The sequence below is a fragment of the Scyliorhinus torazame genome, chromosome 3 (assembly GCF_047496885.1).
Source record: "Scyliorhinus torazame isolate Kashiwa2021f chromosome 3, sScyTor2.1, whole genome shotgun sequence".
Lineage (NCBI taxonomy): Eukaryota > Metazoa > Chordata > Chondrichthyes > Carcharhiniformes > Scyliorhinidae > Scyliorhinus > Scyliorhinus torazame.
In genome coordinates this window covers 126,109,397-126,121,661 of record NC_092709.1, presented here as the reverse complement: position 1 = coordinate 126,121,661, position 12,265 = coordinate 126,109,397, and positions in this window count along the sequence as shown.

Sequence of the window (12,265 nt, the reverse complement as noted above, 5' to 3'; positions counted from 1 at the left end):
TCCTCACGCACTCTCATTCCCGTACTCCACTCCCCACGCACTCTCATTCCCGCACTCCACTCCCCCCATACTCTCTTCCACACTCCACTCCCCACGAACTCTCATTCCCGCACTCCACTCCTCACGCACTCTGATTCCAGCATTCCACTCCCCACGCACTCTCATTCCCGCACTCCACTCCTCACGCACTCTCATTTCCGCACTCCTCTCCCCACGCACGCTCATTCCCGCACTCCACTCCCCACGCACACTCATTCCCGTACTCCACTCCCCATGCACTCTCATTCCCGCACTCCACTACCCACGCACTCTCATTCCCGCACTCCACTCCACACGCACTCTCATTCCCGTACTCCACGCCCCACGCACTCTCATTCCCGCACTCCACTCCCCCCACTCTCTCTTCCACACTCCACTCCCCACGCACTCTCATTCCCGCACTCCACTCCTCACGCACTCTGATTCCAGCATTCCACTCCCCACGCACTCTCATTCCCGCACTCCACTCCTCACGCACTCTCGTTTCCGCACTCCTCTCCGCACGCACTCTCATTCCCGCACTCCACTCCCCACGCACTCTCATTCCCGTACTCGACTCCCCATGCACTCTCATTTCCGCACTCCACTCCCCACGCACTCTCATTCCCGCACTCCACTCCTAACGCACTCTCATTCCCGTACTCCACGCCCCACGCACTCTCATTCCCGCACTCCACTCCCCGCACACTCTCTTCCACACTCCACTCCCCATGCATTCTCATTCCCGTACTCCACTCCCCATTCACTCTCATTCCCGCACTCCACTCCCCACGCACTCTCATTCCCGCACTCCACTCCCCACTCACTCTCATTCCGTACTCCACTTCCCATGCTCTCTCATTCCAGCACTCCACTCCCCACGCACTCTCAGTCCCGCACTCCACTCCCCACGTTCTCTCATTCCAGCACTCCACTCCCCACGCACTCTCATTCCCGCACTCCACTCCCCACGCACTCTCATTCCTGCACCCCACTCCTCACACACTCTCATTCCTGCACTCCACTCCTCACTCACTCTCATTCCCGTACTCCACTCCCCATGCACTCTCATTCCCGCACTCCGCTCCCCACGCACTCTCATTCCCGCACTCCACTCCCCACGCACTCTCATTCCCGCACTCCACTCCTCACACACTCTCATTCCTGCACTCCACTCCGCACTCACTCTCATTCCGCACTCCTCTCCCCATGCACTCTCATTCCCGTACTCGACTCCCCACGCACTCTCATTCCGTATACCACTCCTCACTCACTCTCATTCCCGCACTCCACTCCCCACGTTCTCTCCTTCCAGCACTTTACTCCCCGCACGCTCTCATTCCCGAACTGCACTCTCCGCACACTCTCATTCCCGCACTCCTCTCCCCACGCACTCTCATTCCCGCACTCCACTCCCCACACACCCTCATTCCCGCACTCCACTCCTCACGCACTCTGATTCCAGCATTCCACTCCCCACGCACTCTCATTCCCGCACTCCACTCCTCACGCACTCTCATTCCCGTACTCCACTCCCCACGCACTCTCATTCCCGCACTCCACTACCCCCACACTCTCTTCCACACTCCACTCCCCACGCACTCTCATTCCCGCACTCCACTCCTCACGCACTCTGATTCCAGCATTCCACTCCCCACGCACTCTCATTCCCGCACTCCACTCCTCACGCACTCTCATTTCCGCACTCCTCTCCCCACGCACACTCATTCCCGCACTCCACTCCCCACGCACACTCATTCCCGTACTCCACTCCCCATGCACTCTCATTCCCGCACTCCACTACCCACGCACTCTCATTCCCGCACTCCACTCCTCACGCACTCTCATTCCCGTACTCCACGCCCCACGCACTCTCATTCCTGCACTCCACTCCCCCCACACTCTCTTCCACACTCCACTCCCCACGCACTCTCATTCCCGCACTCCACTCCTCACGCACTCTGATTCCAGCATTCCACTACCCACGCACCCTCATTCCCGCACTCCACTCCTCACGCACTCTCATTTCCGCACTCCTCTCCGCACGCACTCTCATTCCCGCACTCCACTCCCCACGCACACTCATTCCCGTACTCGACACCCCATGCACTCTCATTTCCGCACTCCACTCCCCACGCACTCTCATTCCCGCACTCCACTCCTAACGCACTCTCATTCCCGTACTCCACGCCCCACGCACTCTCATTCCCGCACTCCAATCCCCGCACACTCTCTTCCACACTCCACTCCCCATGCATTCTCATTCCCGTACTCCACTCCCCATGCACTCTCATTCCCGCACTCCACTCCCCACGCACTCTCATTCCCGCACTCCACTCCCCACTCACTCTCATTCCGTACTCCACTTCCCATGCTCTCTCATTCCAGCACTCCACTCCCCACGCACTCTCATTCCCGCTCTCCACTCCCCACGTTCTCTCATTCCCGCATTACACTCCCCCCACACTCTCATTCCCACACTCCACTCCCCACGCACTCTCATTCCCGTACTCCACTCCCCATGCACTCTCATTCCCGCACTCCGCTCCCCACGCACTCTCATTCCCGCACTCCACTCTCCACGCACTCTCATTCCCGCACTCCACTCCTCACACACTCTCTTCCTGCACTCCACTCCGCACTCACTCTCATTCCGCACTACTCTCCCCATGCACTCTCATTCCCGTACTCCACTCCCCACGCACTCTCATTCCGTATACCACTCCTCACTCACTCTCATTCCGTACTCCACTTCCCATGCACTATCTTTCCCGCACTCCACTCCCCACGCACACTCATTCCCCCACTCCACTCCCCACGCACTCTCATTCCAGCACTCCACTCCCCACGCACTCTCACTCCCGCACTCTACTCCTCACGCACTCTCATTTCCGCACTCCTCTCCCCACGCACTCTAATTCCCGCACTCCACTCCCCAAGCACACTCATTCCCGTACTCCACTCCCCATGCACTCTGATTCCCGCACTTCACTCCCTACGCACTCTCATTCCCGCACTCCACTCCTCACGCACTCTCATTCCCGTACGCCACGCCCCACGCACTCTCATTCCCGCACACCACTCCCCGCACACTCTCTTCCACACTCCACTCCCCATGCACTCTCATTCCCGCACTCCACTCCTCACGCACTCTCATTTCCGCACTCCTCTCCCCACGCACTCTTATTCCCGCACTCCACTCCCCACGCACTCTCATTCCGGTACTCCACTCCCCATGCACTCTCATTCCCGCACTCCGCTCCCCACGCACTCTCATTCCCGCACTCCACTCCCCACGCACTCTCATTCCCGCACTCCACTCCTCACACACTCTCATTCCTGCACTCCACTCCGCACTCACTCTCATTCCGCACTGCTCTCCCCATGCACTCTCATTCCCGTACTCCACTCCCCACGCACTCTCATTCCGTATACCACTCCACACTCACTCTCATTCCGTACTCCACTTCCCATGCACTATCTTTCCCGCACTCCACTCCCCACGCACATTCATTCCCCCACTCCACTCCCCACGCACTCTCATTCCAGCACTCCACTCCCCACGCACTCTCATTCCCGCACTCCACTCCCCACGTTCTCTCCTTCCAGCACTTTACTCCCCGCACGCTCTCATTCCCGCACTGCACTCTCCGCACACTCTCATTCCCGCACTCCTCTCCCCACGCACTCTCATTCCCGCACTCCACTCCCCACGCACCCTCATTCCCGCACCCCACTCCTCACGCACTCTGATTCCAGCATTCCACTCCCCACGCACTCTCATTCCCGCACTCCACTCCTCACGCACACTCATTCCCGTACTCCACTCCCTACGCACTCTCATTCCCGCACTCTACTTCCCCACACTTTCTTCCACACTCCACTCCCCACGCACTCTCATTCCCGCACTCCACTCCCCACGCACTCTCATTCCCGCACTCCACTCCTCACACACTCTCATTCCTGCACTCCACTCCGCACTCACTCTCATTCCGCACTCCTCTCCCCATGCACTCTCATTCCCGTACTCGACTCCCCACGCACTCTCATTCCGTATACCACTCCTCACTCACTCTCATTCCCGCACTCCACTCCCCACGTTCTCTCCTTCCAGCACTTTACTCCCCGCACGCTCTCATTCCCGAACTGCACTCTCCGCACACTCTCATTCCCGCACTCCTCTCCCCACGCACTCTCATTCCCGCACTCCACTCCCCACACACCCTCATTCCCGCACTCCACTCCTCACGCACTCTGATTCCAGCATTCCACTCCCCACGCACTCTCATTCCCGCACTCCACTCCTCACGCACTCTCATTCCCGTACTCCACTCCCCACGCACTCTCATTCCCGCACTCCACTACCCCCACACTCTCTTCCACACTCCACTCCCCACGCACTCTCATTCCCGCACTCCACTCCTCACGCACTCTGATTCCAGCATTCCACTCCCCACGCACTCTCATTCCCGCACTCCACTCCTCACGCACTCTCATTTCCGCACTCCTCTCCCCACGCACACTCATTCCCGCACTCCACTCCCCACGCACACTCATTCCCGTGCTCCACTCCCCATGCACTCTCATTCCCGCACTCCACTACCCACGCACTCTCATTCCCGCACTCCACTCCTCACGCACTCTCATTCCCGTACTCCACGCCCCACGCACTCTCATTCCTGCACTCCACTCCCCCCACACTCTCTTCCACACTCCACTCCCCACGCACTCTCATTCCCGCACTCCACTCCTCACGCACTCTGATTCCAGCATTCCACTACCCACGCACTCTCATTCCCGCACTCCACTCCTCACGCACTCTCATTTCCGCACTCCTCTCCGCACGCACTCTCATTCCCGCACTCCACTCCCCACGCACACTCATTCCCGTACTCGACACCCCATGCACTCTCATTTCCGCACTCCACTCCCCACGCACTCTCATTCCCGCACTCCACTCCTAACGCACTCTCATTCCCGTACTCCACGCCCCACGCACTCTCATTCCCGCACTCCACTCCCCGCACACTCTCTTCCACACTCCACTCCCCATGCATTCTCATTCCCGTACTCCACTCCCCATGCACTCTCATTCCCGCACTCCACTCCCCACGCACTCTCATTCCCGCACTCCACTCCCCACTCACTCTCATTCCGTACTCCACTTCCCATGCTCTCTCATTCCAGCACTCCACTCCCCACGCACTCTCATTCCCGCTCTCCACTCCCCACGTTCTCTCATTCCCGCATTACACTCCCCCCACACTCTCATTCCCACACTCCACTCCCCACGCACTCTCATTCCCGTACTCCACTCCCCATGCACTCTCATTCCCGCACTCCGCTCCCCACGCACTCTCATTCCCGCACTCCACTCTCCACGCACTCTCATTCCCGCACTCCACTCCTCACACACTCTCTTCCTGCACTCCACTCCGCACTCACTCTCATTCCGCACTACTCTCCCCATGCACTCTCATTCCCGTACTCCACTCCCCACGCACTCTCATTCCGTATACCACTCCTCACTCACTCTCATTCCGTACTCCACTTCCCATGCACTATCTTTCCCGCACTCCACTCCCCACGCACACTCATTCCCCCACTCCACTCCCCACGCACTCTCATTCCAGCACTCCACTCCCCACGCACTCTCACTCCCGCACTCTACTCCTCACGCACTCTCATTTCCGCACTCCTCTCCCCACGCACTCTAATTCCCGCACTCCACTCCCCAAGCACACTCATTCCCGTACTCCACTCCCCATGCACTCTGATTCCCGCACTTCACTCCCTACGCACTCTCATTCCCGCACTCCACTCCTCACGCACTCTCATTCCCGTACTCCACGCCCCACGCACTCTCATTCCCGCACACCACTCCCCGCACACTCTCTTCCACACTCCACTCCCCATGCACTCTCATTCCCGCACTCCACTCCTCACGCACTCTCATTTCCGCACTCCTCTCCCCACGCACTCTTATTCCCGCACTCCACTCCCCACGCACTCTCATTCCGGTACTCCACTCCCCATGCACTCTCATTCCCGCACTCCGCTCCCCACGCACTCTCATTCCCGCACTCCACTCCCCACGCACTCTCATTCCCGCACTCCACTCCTCACACACTCTCATTCCTGCACTCCACTCCGCACTCACTCTCATTCCGCACTGCTCTCCCCATGCACTCTCATTCCCGTACTCCACTCCCCACGCACTCTCATTCCGTATACCACTCCACACTCACTCTCATTCCGTACTCCACTTCCCATGCACTATCTTTCCCGCACTCCACTCCCCACGCACATTCATTCCCCCACTCCACTCCCCACGCACTCTCATTCCAGCACTCCACTCCCCACGCACTCTCATTCCCGCACTCCACTCCCCACGTTCTCTCCTTCCAGCACTTTACTCCCCGCACGCTCTCATTCCCGCACTGCACTCTCCGCACACTCTCATTCCCGCACTCCTCTCCCCACGCACTCTCATTCCCGCACTCCACTCCCCACGCACCCTCATTCCCGCACCCCACTCCTCACGCACTCTGATTCCAGCATTCCACTCCCCACGCACTCTCATTCCCGCACTCCACTCCTCACGCACACTCATTCCCGTACTCCACTCCCTACGCACTCTCATTCCCGCACTCTACTTCCCCACACTTTCTTCCACACTCCACTCCCCACGCACTCTCATTCCCGCACTCCACTCCTCACGCACTCTGATTCCAGCATTCCACTCCCCACGCACTCTCATTCCCGCACTCCTCTCCCCACTCAAGCTCATTCCCGCACTCCACTCCTCACGCACCCTCATTTCCGCACTCCTCACCCCACGCACACTCATTCCCGTACTCCACTCCCCATGCACTCTCATTCCCGCACTCCACTACCCACGCACTCTCATTCCCGCACTCCACTCCTCACGCACTCTCATTCCCGTACTCCACGCCCCACGCACTCTCATTCCCGCACTCCACTCCCCACGCACACTCATTCCCGTACTCGACTCCCCATGCACTCTCATTCCCGCACTCCACTCTCCACACACTCTCTTTCCCGCACTCCACTCCTAACGCACTCTCATTCCCGTACTCCACACCCCACGCACTCTCATTCCCTCACTCCACTCCCCGCACACTCTCTTCCACACTCCACTCCCCATGCATTCTCATTCCCGTACTCCACTCCCCATGCACTCTCATTCCCGCACTCCACTCCCCACGCACTCTCATTCCCGCACTCCACTCCCCACTCACTCTCATTCCGTACTCCACTTCCCATGCACTCTCATTCCAGCACTCCACTCCCCACGCACTCTCATTCCCGCACTCCACTCCCCACGCACTCTCATTCCTGCACTCCACTCCTCACACACTCTCAATCCTGCACTCCACTCCTCACTCACTCTCATTCCGTACTCCACTTCCCATGCACTCTCATTCCCGCACTCCACTACCCACGCAGTCTCATTCCCGCACTCCACTCAACACACAGTCTCATTCCCACACTCCACTCCCGCCACACTCTCATTCCCACTCCACATGCCACACACTCTCAATCGCGCACTCCACTCCCCACGCACTCTCATTCCCACACTCCACTCCCCACGCACTCTCATTCCCGCATTCCACTCCCCCCACACTCTCATTCCCGCACTCCACTCCCCACACACTCTCATTCCTGCACGCCACTCCCCACGCACTCTCATCCCCGCATTCCACTCCCCCCACACTCTCATTCCCGCACTCCACACCCCACGCACTCTCATTCCCGCACTCCACTCCCCACACACTCTCATTCCCGCACTCCACTCACCACGTTCTCTCATTCCAGCACTCCACTCGCCACGTACTCTAATTCCAGCGCTCCGCAAACCACGCATTCTCATTCCCCCACTCCACTCCCCACGCACTCTCATTCCAGCACTCCACTCTCCACGCACTGTCATTCCCGCACTCCACTCCCCACGTTCTCTCATTCCAGCACTTTACTCCCCGCACGCTCTCATTCCCGCACTGCACTCTCCGCACACTCTCATTCCCGCACTCCTCTCCCCATGCACTCTCCTTCCCGCACTCCACACCCCACGCACTCTCATTCCCGCACTCCACTCCTCACGCACTCTGATTCCAGCATTCCACTCCCCACGCACTCTCATTCTCGCACTCCACTCCTCACGCACTCTCATTCCCGTACTCCACTCCACACGCACTCTCATTCCCGCACTCCACTCCCCCCACACTCTCTTCCACACTCCACTCCACACGCACTCTCATTCCCGCTCTCCACTCCTCACGCTCTCTGATTCCTGCACTCCACTCCCCACGCACTGTCATTCCCGCACTCCACTCCCCACGTTCTCTCATTCCAGCACTTTACTCCCCGCACGCTCTCATTCCCGCACTGCACTCTCCGCACAATCTCATTCCCGCAATCCTCTCCCCACGCACTCTCATTCCCGCACTCCACTCCCCACGCACTCTCATTCCCGCACTCCACTCCTCACGAACTTTGATTCCATCATTGCACTCACCACGCACTCTTATTCCCGCACTCCACTCCTCACGCACTCTCATTCCCGGACTCCACTCCCCACGCACTCTCATTCCCGCACTCCACTCCCCCCACACTCTCATCCACACTCCACTCCCCACGCACTCTCATTCCCGCACTCCACTCCTCACGCACTCTCATTCCAGCACTCCACTCCCCATGCACTCTCATTCCCGCACTCCGCTCCCCACGCACTCTCATTCCCGCACTCCACTCCCCACGCACTCTCATTCCCGCACTCCACTCCTCACACACTCTCATTCCTGCACTCCACTCCGCACTCACTCTCATTCCGCACTGCTCTCCCCATGCACTCTCATTCCCGTACTCCACTCCCCACGCACTCTCATTCCGTATACCACTCCACACTCACTCTCATTCCGTACTCCACTTCCCATGCACTATCTTTCCCGCACTCCACTCCCCACGCACATTCATTCCCCCACTCCACTCCCCACGCACTCTCATTCCAGCACTCCACTCCCCACGCACTCTCATTCCCGCACTCCACTCCCCACGTTCTCTCCTTCCAGCACTTTACTCCCCGCACGCTCTCATTCCCGCACTGCACTCTCCGCACACTCTCATTCCCGCACTCCTCTCCCCACGCACTCTCATTCCCGCACTCCACTCCCCACGCACCCTCATTCCCGCACCCCACTCCTCACGCACTCTGATTCCAGCATTCCACTCCCCACGCACTCTCATTCCCGCACTCCACTCCTCACGCACACTCATTCCCGTACTCCACTCCCTACGCACTCTCATTCCCGCACTCTACTTCCCCACACTTTCTTCCACACTCCACTCCCCACGCACTCTCATTCCCGCACTCCACTCCCCACGCACTCTCATTCCCGCACTCCACTCCTCACACACTCTCATTCCTGCACTCCACTCCGCACTCACTCTCATTCCGCACTCCTCTCCCCATGCACTCTCATTCCCGTACTCGACTCCCCACGCACTCTCATTCCGTATACCACTCCTCACTCACTCTCATTCCCGCACTCCACTCCCCACGTTCTCTCCTTCCAGCACTTTACTCCCCGCACGCTCTCATTCCCGAACTGCACTCTCCGCACACTCTCATTCCCGCACTCCTCTCCCCACGCACTCTCATTCCCGCACTCCACTCCCCACACACCCTCATTCCCGCACTCCACTCCTCACGCACTCTGATTCCAGCATTCCACTCCCCACGCACTCTCATTCCCGCACTCCACTCCTCACGCACTCTCATTCCCGTACTCCACTCCCCACGCACTCTCATTCCCGCACTCCACTACCCCCACACTCTCTTCCACACTCCACTCCCCACGCACTCTCATTCCCGCACTCCACTCCTCACGCACTCTGATTCCAGCATTCCACTCCCCACGCACTCTCATTCCCGCACTCCACTCCTCACGCACTCTCATTTCCGCACTCCTCTCCCCACGCACACTCATTCCCGCACTCCACTCCCCACGCACACTCATTCCCGTGCTCCACTCCCCATGCACTCTCATTCCCGCACTCCACTACCCACGCACTCTCATTCCCGCACTCCACTCCTCACGCACTCTCATTCCCGTACTCCACGCCCCACGCACTCTCATTCCTGCACTCCACTCCCCCCACACTCTCTTCCACACTCCACTCCCCACGCACTCTCATTCCCGCACTCCACTCCTCACGCACTCTGATTCCAGCATTCCACTACCCACGCACTCTCATTCCCGCACTCCACTCCTCACGCACTCTCATTTCCGCACTCCTCTCCGCACGCACTCTCATTCCCGCACTCCACTCCCCACGCACACTCATTCCCGTACTCGACACCCCATGCACTCTCATTTCCGCACTCCACTCCCCACGCACTCTCATTCCCGCACTCCACTCCTAACGCACTCTCATTCCCGTACTCCACGCCCCACGCACTCTCATTCCCGCACTCCACTCCCCGCACACTCTCTTCCACACTCCACTCCCCATGCATTCTCATTCCCGTACTCCACTCCCCATGCACTCTCATTCCCGCACTCCACTCCCCACGCACTCTCATTCCCGCACTCCACTCCCCACTCACTCTCATTCCGTACTCCACTTCCCATGCTCTCTCATTCCAGCACTCCACTCCCCACGCACTCTCATTCCCGCTCTCCACTCCCCACGTTCTCTCATTCCCGCATTACACTCCCCCCACACTCTCATTCCCACACTCCACTCCCCACGCACTCTCATTCCCGTACTCCACTCCCCATGCACTCTCATTCCCGCACTCCGCTCCCCACGCACTCTCATTCCCGCACTCCACTCTCCACGCACTCTCATTCCCGCACTCCACTCCTCACACACTCTCTTCCTGCACTCCACTCCGCACTCACTCTCATTCCGCACTACTCTCCCCATGCACTCTCATTCCCGTACTCCACTCCCCACGCACTCTCATTCCGTATACCACTCCTCACTCACTCTCATTCCGTACTCCACTTCCCATGCACTATCTTTCCCGCACTCCACTCCCCACGCACACTCATTCCCCCACTCCACTCCCCACGCACTCTCATTCCAGCACTCCACTCCCCACGCACTCTCACTCCCGCACTCTACTCCTCACGCACTCTCATTTCCGCACTCCTCTCCCCACGCACTCTAATTCCCGCACTCCACTCCCCAAGCACACTCATTCCCGTACTCCACTCCCCATGCACTCTGATTCCCGCACTTCACTCCCTACGCACTCTCATTCCCGCACTCCACTCCTCACGCACTCTCATTCCCGTACTCCACGCCCCACGCACTCTCATTCCCGCACACCACTCCCCGCACACTCTCTTCCACACTCCACTCCCCATGCACTCTCATTCCCGCACTCCACTCCTCACGCACTCTCATTTCCGCACTCCTCTCCCCACGCACTCTTATTCCCGCACTCCACTCCCCACGCACTCTCATTCCGGTACTCCACTCCCCATGCACTCTCATTCCCGCACTCCGCTCCCCACGCACTCTCATTCCCGCACTCCACTCCCCACGCACTCTCATTCCCGCACTCCACTCCTCACACACTCTCATTCCTGCACTCCACTCCGCACTCACTCTCATTCCGCACTGCTCTCCCCATGCACTCTCATTCCCGTACTCCACTCCCCACGCACTCTCATTCCGTATACCACTCCACACTCACTCTCATTCCGTACTCCACTTCCCATGCACTATCTTTCCCGCACTCCACTCCCCACGCACATTCATTCCCCCACTCCACTCCCCACGCACTCTCATTCCAGCACTCCACTCCCCACGCACTCTCATTCCCGCACTCCACTCCCCACGTTCTCTCCTTCCAGCACTTTACTCCCCGCACGCTCTCATTCCCGCACTGCACTCTCCGCACACTCTCATTCCCGCACTCCTCTCCCCACGCACTCTCATTCCCGCACTCCACTCCCCACGCACCCTCATTCCCGCACCCCACTCCTCACGCACTCTGATTCCAGCATTCCACTCCCCACGCACTCTCATTCCCGCACTCCACTCCTCACGCACACTCATTCCCGTACTCCACTCCCTACGCACTCTCATTCCCGCACTCTACTTCCCCACACTTTCTTCCACACTCCACTCCCCACGCACTCTCATTCCCGCACTCCACTCCTCACGCACTCTGATTCCAGCATTCCACTCCCCACGCACTCTCATTCCC